Source organism: Vicugna pacos, chromosome 3 (genome assembly GCF_048564905.1).
Source record: "Vicugna pacos chromosome 3, VicPac4, whole genome shotgun sequence".
Lineage (NCBI taxonomy): Eukaryota > Metazoa > Chordata > Mammalia > Artiodactyla > Camelidae > Vicugna > Vicugna pacos.
Window position 1 is genome coordinate 76,561,235 of NC_132989.1, and position 17,005 is coordinate 76,578,239.

Genomic DNA, 17,005 nt, shown 5'->3' on the forward strand with positions numbered 1-17,005 from the left:
TCAGCAGTCTGCTTATTTACCCCATCAATACATCAAGAATGTAAACAAGGAGTGGGTGGGCTCAAGATGGCCATCAACACGGCCAGTGGGGTTTTTAATTCAGACCTCCCTCAGCCCTGGGCTCTTCTTGGAATGTGGACAACCTCTTAGCTTCCATGTGTGGACTCTGCAAATGTTACCTGTTGGTAGTGGGCACACACATTCATAGCAGGGATAGGATGCAACAGGAAGAAGGCGGCTTGCTGCTGTTCCCCAGACATTGATTCAGTTGGAGTGGGGTGCATGTTCATATCAACGTAAAACAGCTGTCACATAAACACAGCCTGCCATAAAGAGGAAAAACAAGAACCAAGTGACAAGGGAGGAGGGAAATGACTGAGACTGAGATATTTACTAGGTGAACAACCCACACGTACGCAAGCAGAGAATTTGTGACTTCACTTATTAAACATTTAATTTGGTAGAGTTCTAGTCATAAAAGAAGAATCCTATACATGGCTGGGCTTTGGCTTCCCAAGTAAAACCGGAGCTGGCAAAGTGCTGTGCTGACAGCATGGCAGGTTAGAAATATGCAAAAAGCAGCTGGTTTGGGGGTCTCAGCACGATTGCTGCAAACAGAGTCCCTGTTCATGGCTTATCATGGGTGTGCTGACGTCTCCATTTTTCATTTATGAAAAATCTGGGTGCCACTTAAACCTTGGCAAGTCCTCAGGAAGTCAAACAGAAAGCATCTAGCAGCATTTTCTACTTACTGCTCTGTGTTCCAGGAAATTCCAGAAAATGCTGTAGATTTCTGGATGCAGACAGACGTGGTGTGGATCACCGTTGGCTTCCATGAGCTCTCTCCTCTTGGGGGACAAGGAGGCTTGGGGAGACAAGTTTGGAAATCAAGTCAACCATTAACCCAAGCCACTTTTCCAGCTCCTGAATGTCTTCTGTTGTTACTCAAACTCTAGCACGCATCAGTATCACTGGCAGTGCTTGTTAAAACACGAATTGCTCAGACCCTTCTACCCCCAGAGTTTACCATTTAGTGCCTCTGGCAGGGGTAGGGGGATGGAAATTTGCATTTCTAACAAGCTCCAGCTGTAGTTCTAGCAAGTGCTAACAAGTGATGCAGATGCTGTTGGTCCAGAGAGTGCACTTCGAGAACTTCTAGGTTAGGAAAACTTGGGGGCTGGGGCATTCCCTGCCAGTCCTGCTATGTCTTCAGTATTTAAGCCTGAACTGCCTTTGGTATCCTGCGGAAAATTGGAAGAGTAGTTGCCTCTGAAACAATGCCCTCAGGCCCAGAGCTGACAGGAAGCTGCCTCTTCCTTAAAGAGAAAGGCAGAAACAACTTGGACTTGGAGCCTGTACCGTGAGGCCCTGTTGGGTATCACACCACCCTGGAACGTCTCCGTCACTTGGAGCCAGGTTGTCCCATTGCCTGCGGGGACCTGCTGGGAAGCCACACCCGAGACAACGTGCAGTTCCTTCCCCCGCTTCTCATCTGAATGGTAAGATTCAATTACAGATCCTCTCTCCTTGTTCATAACCAACGTTGATCAAATTATTTAGAGCAAAAAGATCAAGGGAGATTGTGGAACACAGTTGAGTGAGTACAGAACATTCTCGTTCGTGAACAACTCCCCCACGGAAGACTGCGGAAACCATGGAATATCCAATGAAACAATTTCACATTACTGACCTACGCCACCCCCAATCTGAAACGCCGTGCTACTCGAATTTGTCTGATAGGCACCTTCACTTTCTTGGTTCTCTTTCCTGTTTGCTCATTACTTTTTAAATTTTTGCTCATTTGTGTATTAACTACTTTTCATAATGAAAAACGACTGTGTTTACCACAAGCATAGAACTTCAAAATCTGTTTGCGATGTGGGTATTTGCTCGAGAGCTCAGGGACTCACTCCCACACATTAGCCTTGAAGCATGTGTTTCATCAAAATTATAAGTTACAACACATCATGGAGCTTTGAGGTTGAAAGAACAAAGTTAAATCATTGCCAAGGGCTGACTGGCCTAAGCTGACTTGCATTCTGGTGGCCAAGCCAAACGCCCTACACTCACTGGCCGTGCACCCTCGTCCAGGCCATTTAATCTTTCTGGGCCCCATCTTCCTTATCTGTGCTTTGGCAGTTCCCTTGACTGGCTGGAAGACCACTGTTTTGCAAGGCAGTGCATTCCATTGTGGGGCAGCTCATTCCGAAGTCAAAAGCTTCTTTCGTAATTTATGCCCGAGTCTGACACCCGTTATCACCTATTCACTTTCCCTAGTTGTACCCTCTGGAAAAACAAGATAAGCCTTCTCCCTCTTTGCACACTTGAAGAGAGCGGCCATGTCTCCTTTAAATCTTCTCTTTCTGATAGTACATCTGAAGTTCCCTCAGCTGTTTCTCACAGCAGGTAACCCCAAAACATACTAGAGCTGTTGGCAAATAGGAGACATTCAATAAGTGTGAGTTAAAGAAAGGGATAAGTGAATGGATGGATCAGTGCATGGGTGGACACAGATGTCAACCTTCCCACCCTTAAGTTAGTGAGCAACCCTCTTTAAGTAAGGTGCCTCCAACAATCTTCTTTAAGTCAGCTCACTTTTCACAATCACCAAGTTAACATTTGCAGAGTGACTTTCAAGGCCTACACCTGTTCTAATGTCATTTGGTTATGGCAAAAAAAAAAGTCGGAATCAATGCCACCAAGTTGGTGTGATAGGTAAGGCAATGAAATCATGTAGCTAGTCAGGATGCTTAGCTGATGCTCCAGCATCCAAATCTCAATTTGACTTTTATTACACATGTGTTTCACAGTGCATATGATATTCTATAGAAATTCTGAGAAATTCTGAGAATCTGCAAGGATTTTAGGTCAGATTTCTGTTGAATTATAAAGGTGAAGGGTTTTCCAAATGGTCTAACAAGGAATCCAGTGGGCGAATGATTTTCCATTATCAGGCCCCTGTGATAACTGTGGAAGCTGACCTTTCCTCGGCCTTCTTCTCTCAGCTGGGTCACACCTCCACATCACACAGGGATTTGTCACATGAACAGCTCTTCAGCATGCTCTCCCTTTTGCTCTGTTTATGCTTGTCACAGATAAAATGAGGACACTCAAGTATCCAAGAGGGAGACTGGCTGGCTACTCCACTGGCCTCAGAGGAAAATGGGACCTACCCGGACACTGCTCCTCAGTTTTTTGGGTCAAGAAACTCATCATATCAGAGCAGTCACTGCCATTCAGGCTCTTGGGCCTGATTCACACAAATCTAACTCCTGAAAGATTGATGTATAAACTAAAACACCCTCTTAACATTTCTAATGGGGGCTATACTTTTCCAGTGACTACAATACTTGTGTCTAATATGAAAGGGATCTCTTGTTTAAAAAATAAAACAAACCCTAGAGAAGCTTAATTAGTAATCAAAAGCTTGCTCAAGTGAGCACAGAATCTAAACCAAGAGAATCGAGTGCTCTTGTGTCATATGAAACATTCCCTCCTAGCACAAAAGTATTCACAGCTGCTAAACACTGCCGTTCTTCCTTGGTTTAGGTAAATATTGACAAATCCACACGACCTAATTTCTCGCTGTCTAGACTCTAAGCAGACCCCTTACCTCCTATAAATTTATTATTTGTCTAAACAGAAGAAAATACAATGGCTTAGGTTATAACTGTCTTAAGTTATACTCCAGGCAGGAAGGTATCCTGCTATCATGATTGTAGTAGGAGGTTTTCTAGTTCTTTGTCAGCTACATCTTTAGAAACTCTCTTAACATGGATGACCTTTTATCTATTTTAGTTTTCCAATTTTTTAAATTTTTGAATAGGTAATGCATGCATGCACACGGCAAAGGAAATTTTTTTTCAAAAGATATCCAAAAAAGATGTATCGTGAAAAGTTCTCTCCCACTCCCGGTCCCCAGTCTCCTCCACCGCTATCAGTCTCTTGTGTATCCATCCAAAGATAATCCCTGCATATCCTTTTCTTTTGCATTACACAAATGATAGTATACTATACATATTGTTTTGTTCCTTGTTTATAGAATAGTATTTGTTAACAGCTGCATAGAATTCCATTGTATGGATGTATCATATTTATTTAACTAGTCCCAGTCACTAGTACCAGTACACATTTAGATTGTTTCCAGTCTACCACTAAAACAATACTGCAATAGAGTTGTTTAATTAACATTTCACACCTGGGCAAGTGTATCTTTGGATGTATTTATAGATGTGGAATTACATTTCTACTGTAATAGATATTGCCTGCTATGTCTCCATGGCATTGATCCAATTTATATTCCTACCAGCAACTGATGAGGGTGCCTGTTGCCATACACTCACCACAGAGCGAGTTCATTCGTTACCTATTGCTGAGTAACAAATTACCAAAACACGTACTAGCTGAAAACAACATGTATTTTCTCCCACTTTCTGTGAGACAAGAATTTAAGAGAGCACAGCTAGGTGGTTCTGCCTCACTGTCTCTAGGTTGGCCAACATCACACTCACCCAAACTGGCTTAACTGGGGCAGGGGATCCACTTCCAAAATGTCGCACTCACAGGTCTAGAGGCAGAAGGTCTCAGATCCTCGCCGACTGCTCCGCATGGGGACTTCTCCACTGGACTCCTGGGATGTCTTCATGACAGAGCAATTGGTTTTCCTCAGAGCAAGGGATCTGAGAGAGACAGCAAGTAGGAAACAGCAATGCCTGTTGTGACCTTTCATGACCTAGACTCAGAAGCCACAAACCATTCTGTCTACTACACTTTACTCATTAGAAGTGAGCCACTGAGTCCAGCCCACACTTAAAGGGAGGAAAACTGAGTTTCCTCTCTTGAAGAGGAAGAGTATCAAAGAATTTGTGGGTGTTATTTTCCATCACCAGTCACCACAGTGAGTTCGCCAACTTTTTTTTTTTTTTTGGCCAATCTGATGAGTAGAAATGGTATCTTCTGTGGATTTTTTTAATGAATAAATCACTGCTTATCAATTCTATTACTGATGATAGCTACACTTCTTTTAAATTGAAGTGTAGGTGATTTATAATTTTGTGTTAGTTTCAGGTATACAGCAAAATGATTCAGTTATAGATAGGTAGGCAGACAGACAGATAAACAGAGGTTTTAATGTGCATTTTCTTATTATGAGTGAGACTGAGTATTTTAATAGCCTCATTGAAGTATAACTGATATACAAGGACTGCATACATTTAATATATACAATTTGATGAGTGTAGACAAATTGCAAACACTCATGATATCGTCACCACAATCAAGATAACAGACATATCCAACACATTTCAGGATAAACAAGATTGACAAAACTTTAGCTAGTATAACTAAGATAAAAGAGAAAAAAAATAATAAAAGCAGAAGTGAAAGAGGAGACATTAACAACTAATACCAGAGAAGTAAAATGGGTCATAGGAGGCCACTATGAACAATTAGAAGCCAACAAATTGGATAACCTAGAAGAAATAAATGAATTAGATGCATATTACTTACCAAAACTGAATCATGAGGAAATAGTAATCTCAACAGACCAATAATGAGTAGGGAGACCGAATCAGTAATTAAAACTTCCCAGCAAAGAAAAGCCCATGACCAGATGGTTTCACTAGTGAATTTGTGTTTTGTTTGTTTGTTTGTTTAAAGAATCATTCATATATTCTGTCTGTAAACTTCCTGTCCATGATTTTTGCTAATTTTTCTTTTGGGGTTTTGGTGTTTGTCTACAAATAGACATTGTTAATATTTTTCCTGTTTCTTGATTTCCTTTGTGCTGGGACTTTTTTTTTTTTTTGACATGTCAACATTTTTTATGGAATTAAATTTTTCAAGTGTTTCTTATCTGGAACATCTTAGAAAGACCTGCCCTCTGAGATTTTTTTTTTATCCACCATGTTTTCTTATATGTTTTTATGATTTATTTCTTTTACATTCAAATCCTTGATTCATCTGAAATGTATTTTGGTATAAGGTGTAATGTATCCTTCACAGGTTGACTACCTAGTTTCACCAACATCATTTATTGAATAATTTATTATTTTCTCCTGGCATCAGTGTATGTCCTGTCAGAAATCTCAAAGCACTATTTCAAGCAGGGAGAATTGAATGCAATGAATTAGTGACAAAGACATTGAACTAAAGGAACAAAGGGAGAAAGCGATATTAACCAGTGATCACAAAGCCCCTAGTACCCCCCTCTCTGGAAATCCCCCAGTTGGTGCCCCCTGCTGAAATGTTGGTAGCACAGTCAGTGCTTTTTTTATGGAACCTCACAGCAGACCCTAAGCAGGAACCCAGGAACTTAAACTTTAGTCATGCTGCCAGCATCTCACTGACGCTCTTACTGCAAGAAGAGGCGCCACAGACATAAAAATGGCTCCTTCTTACTTCTTGCTCCTCAATCCCAACCAATGACTCCCATTCGCAGAACCTAACCAAAGGAAGCTGATGAGGAAATCTGGAAACATAGCACACTGGCTTTCAGCCAGCAACTCTGGAACATCCGAGAGCATGGACAGTTAAGAAAGGAGCTCAGCGCTAACAAATAATCAGCCCACCCACTGATCAGAAAAGCCATGTTTATCACACAATAAATTTCTCCATGTGTGAGGGTCAATTTCTAGACTTTCTATTTTTTTTCCCATTCGTCTATTTAAGGCCTAGTGTTAACACTGTTTTGAATATTACGTTTTGATATTTAGTAAAAGACAATCTCTCATTTTTTCTTTTGAAATTTTCCTAGCTTTCTTATTTATTTTTCCCTATAAATTTTAGAATTAGCTTGCCTAGTTCCAAAAGACTTCAGTTTGCATTTTATTGAAAGTGTATTATAATTTTAGCATATCTTAGGAATAATTCATATCTTGATGATGATACAATTGCCTATTCAGTATACAGATCATTTGTTCAAGTCTCCTTTTTTTTTTTTACTTGTTTAATTACATTTATTGAAACTACTTCTTGAGAACCACTGAGGGAGGGTTATTATATATATTCAAAAGCACACTTCTTCCCATATATTCAAATTCATGTATTTTCAACAGTCTGTGCCTTCATACAATGATCTCAAACCATTTAGCTAATACTATCAAGTCTCCTTTTGTGATCCTCACCAGCATTTAAAATGTTCTTTCTATAGATCTTGCACATTTCTTGTTAGGTTTACTCATAAGTATTTTATGCACTTTGAATTTTTTCTGAGGTTCTCTTGTTCTGATTGATTATAGTTCATATATCTGAAAGCTAGTGATTTCCATATATGATCCGTGTTTGGTTACCTTATTGAATTCCCTAACTATTAACAGTATTTCAATTTTTACTCTCTTGGATTTTTTAGTCAAATAGTTATATTATAAAATTATAATTTTATGTACTCTGTTTCAATTTTTAAACCACTTATTTCTGTCTCTTTTCTAATTGTGCCGATGAACACTACCAGACCATGATCAGTAACACCAGTGAGAATGCATCTGTTTCTTGTTCCTGACTTTAATAGGAATGCGTCTACTCTTTCCCTGTTTTGCATAATGCTGGGTTTTGCACAACAGAATAACATCTGATTCTCATTCTATTCAAACTTCTCAAACAATAAAGAATAGATATTGAATTTTCTCAACAGCCTTCACAATGCTTATAGAAATGATCAGATGATTTTTCTACTTCTATCCATTAATGGGATCTACATTAATAAATGTACAAATGTTGAAACATCCTAGCATTTATGGAATAAATTCCTTTGGTCATGTAATATTAATCTTTTAATATGCTATCTGTTTGCACATATTTTATTTAGGATTACTGCACTGATTGGCATGAGTGAGACTGGTCTGTAGGTTTGTGTGGATGGATGTGTACACGTATACCCTTTGTCCTCATTCACTTTAAATCGACCTTCACTCTCAGATAGTCACCCTGCTACCAGTTTCCTCAGGATTCCTCACAGTGGCCTCCTATATGGTGATTACAATGAAACTGATCTTTTAAATATAAATATTGGACTTGATGTTTACTCTTGATAATTTCATCTTACGGTTTTATTTATGGCAGCAATCTACCAATATCTTTTTGGTTACTTATTCCCCTCCATATATTCTATTCTGTGATTTAAAGAAACAATTGGCAGATGGGTCAAAGCCAGTAGTTAGACTGGCCAACAACTTCGCGCTTACCTCGTGAGAAAACACAGAAGGAATCAGAATCAGGTAGTGACCCTCCAGGCCATAAAGAAAGGACACTGAAGAAACACCTCCAGCGGGCAGGTGAAGGTCAGATGAAGATCCACCCACCTGGTCCTCCTGCAGCCAGTAAGGAGCCCTCAAGGAAGGCCAGGAGCTCAGAGAATTTCTAAGGCCATTGCTTTGTTTTCCAGAGGTGTGTTTTTCATTAAGTCAGAAGGCGGAAAGCATGCTGCAAACTGGGATTGAGGGCAGCAAGTGTGAGGTCGTTTATGACTGTTCACGCCAGGCCTGAGTTATAACTCCAAACACTCAGACCTTGTAGGGTCAGAAAGCAGGAACCAGCCTGACGGAAGCCATTTGCCATATTCACCCAAGACTCCTACCCTGTATGACGGCTGAAGAATACACGCTTCCAAGGGGTGTTTTGTTGATTGAGAAACAACTAGGAATTCATTTTGTAAACTATTACAGGAAACAATAAGTGTGAATTTATGTATCTGATAAAGACTACGCTCATTCTTTTAGGCTCTGCCTACAAAACCAAAGCTATTTTAAAAAACACAAAAAAAATAGTTATTTGTCAAACTACAACAAATCTTGAATACACAATTAGGATTATCGTATCTTCTTGGTTAATTGATACTTTTCTTATTGCATGATGCCCCTTTACGGCTGGTAATATTCCTTGTTCTCAAGTGTGTCTTGTCTGACATTAATACAGTCACTCCAACTTTCTTTGATTGTTATTTGCATGATATATCATTTCCTATACTTTTATTATACATATATATATTCTTTTTCATATTCTTTTTCATTATAGGCTACTACAAGGTACTGAATACAGTTCCCTGTGCTACACAGTCGGACCTTGGCGTTTATCTATTTATATATAGTAGTTAGTATCTGCAAATCCCAAATTCCCAAATTATCCCTCCACACCCTCCACCTCCCCCCCGGTAACCATAAGTTTGTTTTCTATGTCTCTGAGTATGTTTCTGTTTTGTAAATAAGTCCATTCGTGTCATTTTTTTAGATTGCATATGTAAGTGATGTCATGTGGTATTTTCCTTTCTCTTTCTGGCTTACTTCACTTAGTATGACAAGCCATTTTGAGTTTACTTTTATATTAAGATGTGAGACTTGGGTCTTCCTTCCGTCTTGTTTTTGTTTTTGTTTGTTGTTTGTTTGTTTGTTTTGCCTATGAATGTCCAAGTCCCAGTGGTGCCATTTGTTGGAAAAGCCGTACAATTCTCAATTCTGTTGCATTGATCTATGGATCTATCCTTCCATCAATACCACGCAAATCTTGATTATTTTAGTTATATAAATCTTGAAATCATGCAGACTGATTCCTCCACTTTATTTCTTTTCCAAAATTTTTCTAGCTATTATAGTCCCTTTTCCTTTCCATACATTTAAGAATAATCTTATCTACAGTTATAAAAAATTTTCTGGGATTTTGATAGGAATTGTGTGAAATCTATCATTTGAAGGAGCATTGACATCTTTATTATGTTCATTATTCTAATCCACAAATATGGCATGTCTCTCCATCTATTTAGAGTCACAATGTTATGTGTATGCTCAGTTTTATTAGAAAAGAAACTGCCCATTTTCAATGGTAATTATACCAATTTACACTCCCTCCAGCAATGTATGAGAATTTCAGTTCCTCCATATCCTTATCAACACTTCTACATTTTGGCCCTTCTGGTGGGTGTGTAGTGGTGTTGCATTGCGGTTCTGCATTTCCCTGATGATCAATTACACATTACTTTTAACGTATACTGTTACATTTTATGGTTATTGCATAATTTTCTTTTTTTCCAGTTTTATTGAGATATAATTGAAACATAACATTTTATAATTTTAAGGTATACAATGTAATGATTTGATATATGTATGTACTGTGAAATGATTAGCATAATAAGTTTAGTTAACATCCATCACCTCACATAGTTACAACTATTTTCTTGTGATAAGAATTTTTAAGATCTACTCTCTTAGTGACTTTCAAATATACGATACAGTATGGTTAACTATAGTCATCACGTACATTACATCCCCAGATCTTATTTATCTTATTACTGGACATTTGTAACTTTGGATCACCTTCTAATTCCCCAGCCCCTATCCCCCAAATCTGATCTCTGTTTCTATGAATTTGGTTTTTTAAATATAAGTGAGATCATATAGTATTTGTCTTTGTCTGATTTATTTCACTCAGTATATCACCCTCAAGGTCCATTCATGTTGTTGCAGATGGCAGAACTTCCATGTTTTTTAATGGCTAAACAGTGTTCCATTGTATACATATATACCACATTTTCTTTATCCATTCAACCTTTGATAGACACTCAGGTTGTTTCCAGGTCTTGGCCATCGTGACTAATGCTGCAATGAACATGGAAGTGTAGATTTCTCTTTAAGACAGTGATTTCATTTCCTTTGGATAGATACCCAAAAGTGGAATTGCTGTATCACATGGTACTTTGATTTTTAACTTTTTGAGGAAACTCTGTAATGTTTTCTGTAGTGGCTGCACCAATTTACTTTCCCAACAACAGTGCAAAAGGGTTCCCTTTTCTCCATATCCTTGCTAATGCTTGTTATTTCTTGTCTTTTTGATAATAGCCATTCTAAAACGCGTGATGTAATAGCTCACTGTGGTTTTGCTTGCGAAACTTTGCCAGGGATTTTTGTTGTACTTAGGTGGTAGAAGAGGGAAAAGTATGTCTATTCTGTCTTCTTAGAAATAAAGTTCCTGTTTTGATATTTTAGTTTGGCTTGGATTTTGTACAATTATCTGCATGGTTTTGCCATTGGGGAGGGGAAGCATTAATGGAACTTTCTGGTGATAATTTATGTAAGCTGGCAATAGTTTGGGAAACACTAGAATGAATGGATCATAAGTCTTTTCCACATTTATTCTGTTCCTTTCAGAGAATGAAACTGCACTCACACATTTCTCAATTGCTTATTAAATGTTTACTATGTACCAGCCACTGTGCTTTGCTCTGGGTATAGCATAATAAACAAGTTACTGTCCTTGCCCTCAAGAAGTTTACAATCTAAACCTACGAAATGGGAAAAAATATTTGCAAACCTACACGGTATTAATTTCCAAAATACACAAACAGCTCATACAGCTCAATATCAAAAAGCAAAAAGACAAAAACTATCCCATCAAAAAGTGGGCAGAAGACCTAAATAGACATTTCTTCAAAGAAGACATACAGATGGCCAACAGACACATGAAAAGATGCTCAACATCGCTAATTATTAGACAAATGCAAATCAATACCTCACCCCAGTCAAAATGGCCATCGTCAAAAAGTCTACAAATAATAAAAAGCTGTAAAGGGTGTGGAGAAAAGGGAACCTTCCTACACTGTTGTTGGGAATATAAATTGGTGCAGCCACTATGGAAAACAGTATGAAGTTTCCTTAAAAAACTAAAAACAGACTTACCATATGATCCAGCAGTCCCACTCCAGAAAAGACAAAAACTCTAATTCAAAAAGATACATGGAATACACCCCAATGTTCACAGCAGCACTATTTACAATTGCCAAGTCATGGAAGCAACCTAAATGTCTGTTGACAGATGAATGGATAAAAAAGATATGGCATATATATACAACAGAATATTACTCAGCCATAGAAAGGACAAAATATTGCCATTGGCAGCAACATGGATGAACCTAGAGATTACCATACTAAGTGAAGTAAGTCAGACAGAGAAAGACAAACATCATATGATACCACATATATATGGAGTCTAAAAAAATACATAGGTAAACTTATTTACAAAACAGAAACAGACTCACATACATTGAAAATAAACTTATGGTTACCAAAGGGAAAAGGAAGAAAAGGATAAATTAGGAATTTGGGATTAATAGATACACATCACTATGTATAAAACAGATAATCAAGGATCTACTGTATAGCACAGGGAACTATATTCAATATCTTACAATAACCTATAATGTAAAAGGATCTGAAAAAGAATATATATATATATGTATAACTGAATCACTTTGTTGTACATCTGAAACTAACACAACATTGTAAATCAACTACACTTCAATAAAAAATATTAAAAAAAGAAGTTTATGGTCTAGTAGGAGAAACAGAGAAGTGATATTTTAACACATTGTACAGAAGTAACTACTCTGATAAGAATGCTCCCACAGGAAGGCTAAGGAGACAAGAATGCTTTACAGATGAAAAAAGAACTGAAACCAACTCTTTCTAACTTAAAAATAAGGAAATTTAGTAAAAGGATATTGGATACAAAGAGAATCAATAGAAGAGCTGGAGAATTAGGCTTAGAAGAGACAGAAATCAGGGCAGTTTTGAATTGTTGGGAAATAGGAACACAGGCAGGGTGTCTGGGCCAGAACAGTCCAGTCAGAGCCCTGCCCTGGTGTGGAGGAATTCCAATGTCTTTCATCCCAGCACTATTTATACAAGATTCAAAGCCCCGGATAAAAGCATCTGACTGATCAGCATAGGTCACAGCTCATCTACTCTATCAGGGGCATGAGAGAAAGGAGCTAACTCAATTTAGGTTCTATGATAAGAGGTAGACATCTCAGTTTACCATCTAGCCAAGGATACCCAAAAGAAAACAGGGTTAATTCTCCAGAAGTCAATCAAGATACTAAAGGAAGTGTGAACATAGCCAAACAATGACCAAGGTCCTTGGCAACAGCTAAGCCGAGACTGATGCATGGGCAAGACGTAGCTAGTCTCAGAGTGAGAAGAGTATTTTAGGAAGAGAAACCAGCATATGCAAAATCTGGGACAAGAGGAGGCAGGGTGAATTGAAATGACTGAAGTAGCTCATGATGGCTGGGGCAGAGCGTCGGGGGTCGGGGTCAGGATATGGTAGGGAAGGGGCGATGTTACACAGGAAAACAGTAACAAAGTGGCAGTGCGTCTTGAAGACAAGTGAAAAGCTTGCAGTTTAATCCTGAGGATGAGGGAGATGTTACAGTGATTTACATAGAGTGACGACTTTATTTTTGAGAGGTGGCTTTGGCCATTGCAATAATTCACGGAGAAATCAAAGTAGCCTGAACCAGGATGCTACTGAGTGGATGGAGAGACATGATTAATTAGACTTAGGAGAGGGGGAGGTGGTGGAGGGGGAGGAGACAGGATGATCCCCAGGTTTCTGGCTTTAGTTGCTGCAGGGATAATAATGCCACATACGGAGGAAGGGAATTAAGGTGGGGAAATGGGCTTGGTGTTGGACATACTGAGTTTGAAGTAGACTGGTGAATATATGGTTTTGAAAGTTGGGAAAGACAATTAGGCAAAAGATCTAGGTTAGGTATTCATCACTCTCTAGAAGCCAGAGCGATAGATGAAACACCCCAGGACTAGTATACAGGGTGAGGAGAGACTAGACCCTAGGATGGAACCCTCACAGCATCAGCATTAAGGACTGGGCTGAAGAAAACCAGTAGCCAGGAGAGGCACATGGCTGGCCAGAGAGGTAAGAGGGAAAACAGATGAGTGGTGTCCGAGAGGACAAGGGAGGGACTGGTTCCAGCTTGGAAATGGCCAGTGATGTCAAATATTGAGCAACATATGGAGGGAGAATCGTCCACTGGATTCGTCAACAAGAGGCTGGTGTACAGAGATTGGTGGGAACAGCAGCCAGACTGCAGTAGGCCCAGGAGCGAGGAGGCGTGAGGCCGTGGGGACAGCACAGCTGTGGCACGCAATCCCGCTGCAGGAGAATCACCCGCAGAGCTCTTCAACCTGCTGCTGCTTGGGGGCCACTTCTCCAAATTCAGATTTAAAGAGAGTGGAGTAAATTTACATGATGTGTTAGTTTCCTCCTGCTGGAACAAATGACCATAAAAACATCACATTTATTTCCCAGTTCTGCAGGTCAGAAGTCCTACAGGGTCTCACTGGACTAGACTCAAGGTGTCAGCAGAGCTCTATTTCTTTCTAGAGACTCCAGGGAAAAACTGTTTTCTTCCCTTTTCCAGCTTCTAAAGGCCCCCTTCATCCATCTTCAAAGCCAGCGACGTGGCTTCTCTCCAATCCTTTCTTCTGTGGTTACATCTCCCTCTCACTCTCTCTTCTGCCTCTCTTTTCCACTTTTAAAGACACCTGTGTCCTTTGGGATTAATAGATAAACATATATATATATATATATATATAAAACAGATGAACAACAAAGATCTACTGTATAGCACAGGGAACTATATTCAATTCTTGTAAGGAGCTGTAATGGAAAAGAATCTGAAAATATGTATATATGTATGAATATGTATAACTGAATCGCTTTGCTGTACACTTGAAATTAACATTGTAAATTGACCACACTTCAGTAAAAAATAAGAATTGAAAAAATAAATAAATAAAGACCCCAGCGGTTACATTTTGGGGCCCACCTGGATAATCCAGGACAACTGCACACCTCAAAAATCTTAATCAGAGGGAGGGCTACAGATCCTAGGGATCAGGACACAGACATTTCTGGGAGGCTGTTATTCTGACTATACACGTGGGTAAAATTTTAAACCCCAGGGGACTCTTCTGAGCATCCCAGATTATTAAGCAACCCTTGATGGAGACAGAGGATGATAATGGAGTTGATCAATAGTTTTTTGTCTCTGTTTTTAAAATGAGGAGTGCAACAGCAGAAATAAAGAAGACAATCATTTTAATTCCTCGCTCTCTTTTTTCCTGTGGAGTCTTAATAGAGAAGTCATGTCAGAGAAGAATGATCTTTACTTGACGCTTTTAAAGTCTGCCCAGAGCTGACTCTCGCCCCCTTCTTTCCTTACTCAAAACATGACATATTGTATGAAGCTTCCAGACCCATCCTTATAATTAAAAAGACGAGGGAAAGATACGCGGTCTCATGCTTGAGGTGAGCCTGAAGATATCCAAACCCAGATTTAGAGAAAATGAGCTTTTCAGAGACAGAAACTGAAGAGGCTAATCTGAAATGAAACTCAATTTTCTCCAACACGGCGGCCAGAGGTTACTTGAGACCAATCTTCTGTCAGCACTGGGGACTCAGACATGAGAGCAGACCGAGATGATCAAACGCCAAGACTGCCATATTGCGCAGGGAAGGCGAGCATGTGTTTTGGTTGGAAGGGGGAAGAGTGTTCAATTAATCCTGAAATGTTTGCGAAAACAAATGATGGGGGAGAAGGAAACTCAACTTGAAAGGGGTGTGATTCTTTATGAAAGGACCCTCTCCACCAGTCTGGCAGCCACAAAATAAACACGTCAGCCGGCCAGGCCGGAGCAGATAATTAGGAATGAGCAGCAGCACGTGGGCAGTTTTCATTAAAACCAAGGCGGGTGGCAGATGGGCAGGCCTCAGTGGCCCGCCTCGGTTGCCCAGCCCTGTGGGCCTGGGGAAGGCTGAGCCAGGCCTCCCCTGGTCTTCCTAGGGCCCAGGGACCAGCCTCTCCCCCTTCAACTGGGGCTAGGATGGGAAGGCACACATCCAGACCTTGCAAGCGTCTGCGCTCCCCTCAGCTCCAGGCCAGCCACAGAGCGTGAGGCCAGAGTAATTAAGCCCCTGGAGGGATCCCACAGGCCTGTCAAAGTGATCGGACTCCCTCCCCACCTCCTCCCCGCCCAGAAATGCAAAGTACTTGAGGGTTGCCTTGCCCTTGACCCTTTAACTACAGCGGACAAAGAGCCACCAAAAAAAAATGTATTCTGCTTAAGCAATTGCCTCATTGTTATATCAGAAAATGAATACTTACGTTAATTCAGTGAAGGCAGAGTGCTGATCTCTGCAGAAAGAAGGCTGGGGTTGACAGGCGCTCCTTCGCCACCGTCCACTGTCGCTGTGGTTGTGTCTGGGTCATGACATAACCAAGACTTTGTGGCCAGACTTGTGCCTGCTTGGCAGGAAAGCACCAGTTGGATGACAGTGATGCATCCAGGTCCCCAAGGAGGGCAGCTTTGTGGCTGCCCTGCATAGATCCAATAGAATATTTGATTAGTGATGCTGTAAAAAGCACTGTGGGCTGCCAGACTGAAGTGACCACATTGAAGTGACATAGTCAAACAGAAGGCAGGCCAAAACATTCTGAGCTTCCACACTCCTGCCCCGCCTCCCCTGCTGCCTGTCTCCACACTCACAGGGGCCGGTCTGAATTCAGCCCTCCCCTCTTCCTTGCTTTCCAGCACTCACCCTTTTCCCAGCCTCCACTCCCGTAAAACCACCTCTCACCATTCAGCAGAGCCGCCTTCCTTTTCTGCTTTGGGCTTTGCTGGGTGGCCGCTCTGCTCCTCCTGGGGCAGAGCTGGGTCACAGAAGACAGGGTGTCATGACCTATTTGATAGAGAGTCCAGTCCCACCCACCACTTCCTTTTGGCTGCCTGCATCTGTTTCCCCAGAGCTGCCTCGGGGACACTCTCCTCAAAGGCATGAGTTGTTCCAAGGGAGGGGCCATCTGGGGTCACTGCGCACTCCTGAGAGATGCAGTCCACTTTGCTATTGGCATATATGCTTCCAGACTTTTTTCTGTACATTTATACATACCTGCGGAGAGGTGTGTGTGTTACAGGTCAGCCTCCTGAGGGTCCCTCCCCTACTCTGCTTCTGTATCTGTGGGCACCTGGTCAGCTCTGCCAGTGAAGGCACTGGTGGAAAACTGGAGGGTTGGAGGCAGGAAGAAGCCTTCCTCTGCATCCTATGGCATCTCCTCCACAGCTTCAGAGCTCACATGACAGGCACCAAGTTCAGCTCCAGAGGATGACCCTGATTCTGACAGCTTGTCTTCTCTACCCTTTCCTCTAACAGAGGGATGGAG

At 40.6% G+C, this 17,005-nt stretch overlaps 1 long non-coding RNA gene across 1 annotated transcript; it reads right to left on the minus strand.

The window, feature by feature from the left end:
• Positions 1 to 190: 190 nt before the first annotated feature.
• LOC140689720 (uncharacterized) lies at positions 191 to 16,123 on the minus strand. The gene is made up of 4 exons (XR_012064794.1): positions 15,950 to 16,123; positions 4,512 to 4,679; positions 753 to 865; positions 191 to 323 (listed from the first exon to the last, which is right to left on the minus strand). It is a non-coding gene; the product is annotated as an uncharacterized lncRNA (long non-coding RNA).
• Positions 16,124 to 17,005: the final 882 nt, after the last annotated feature.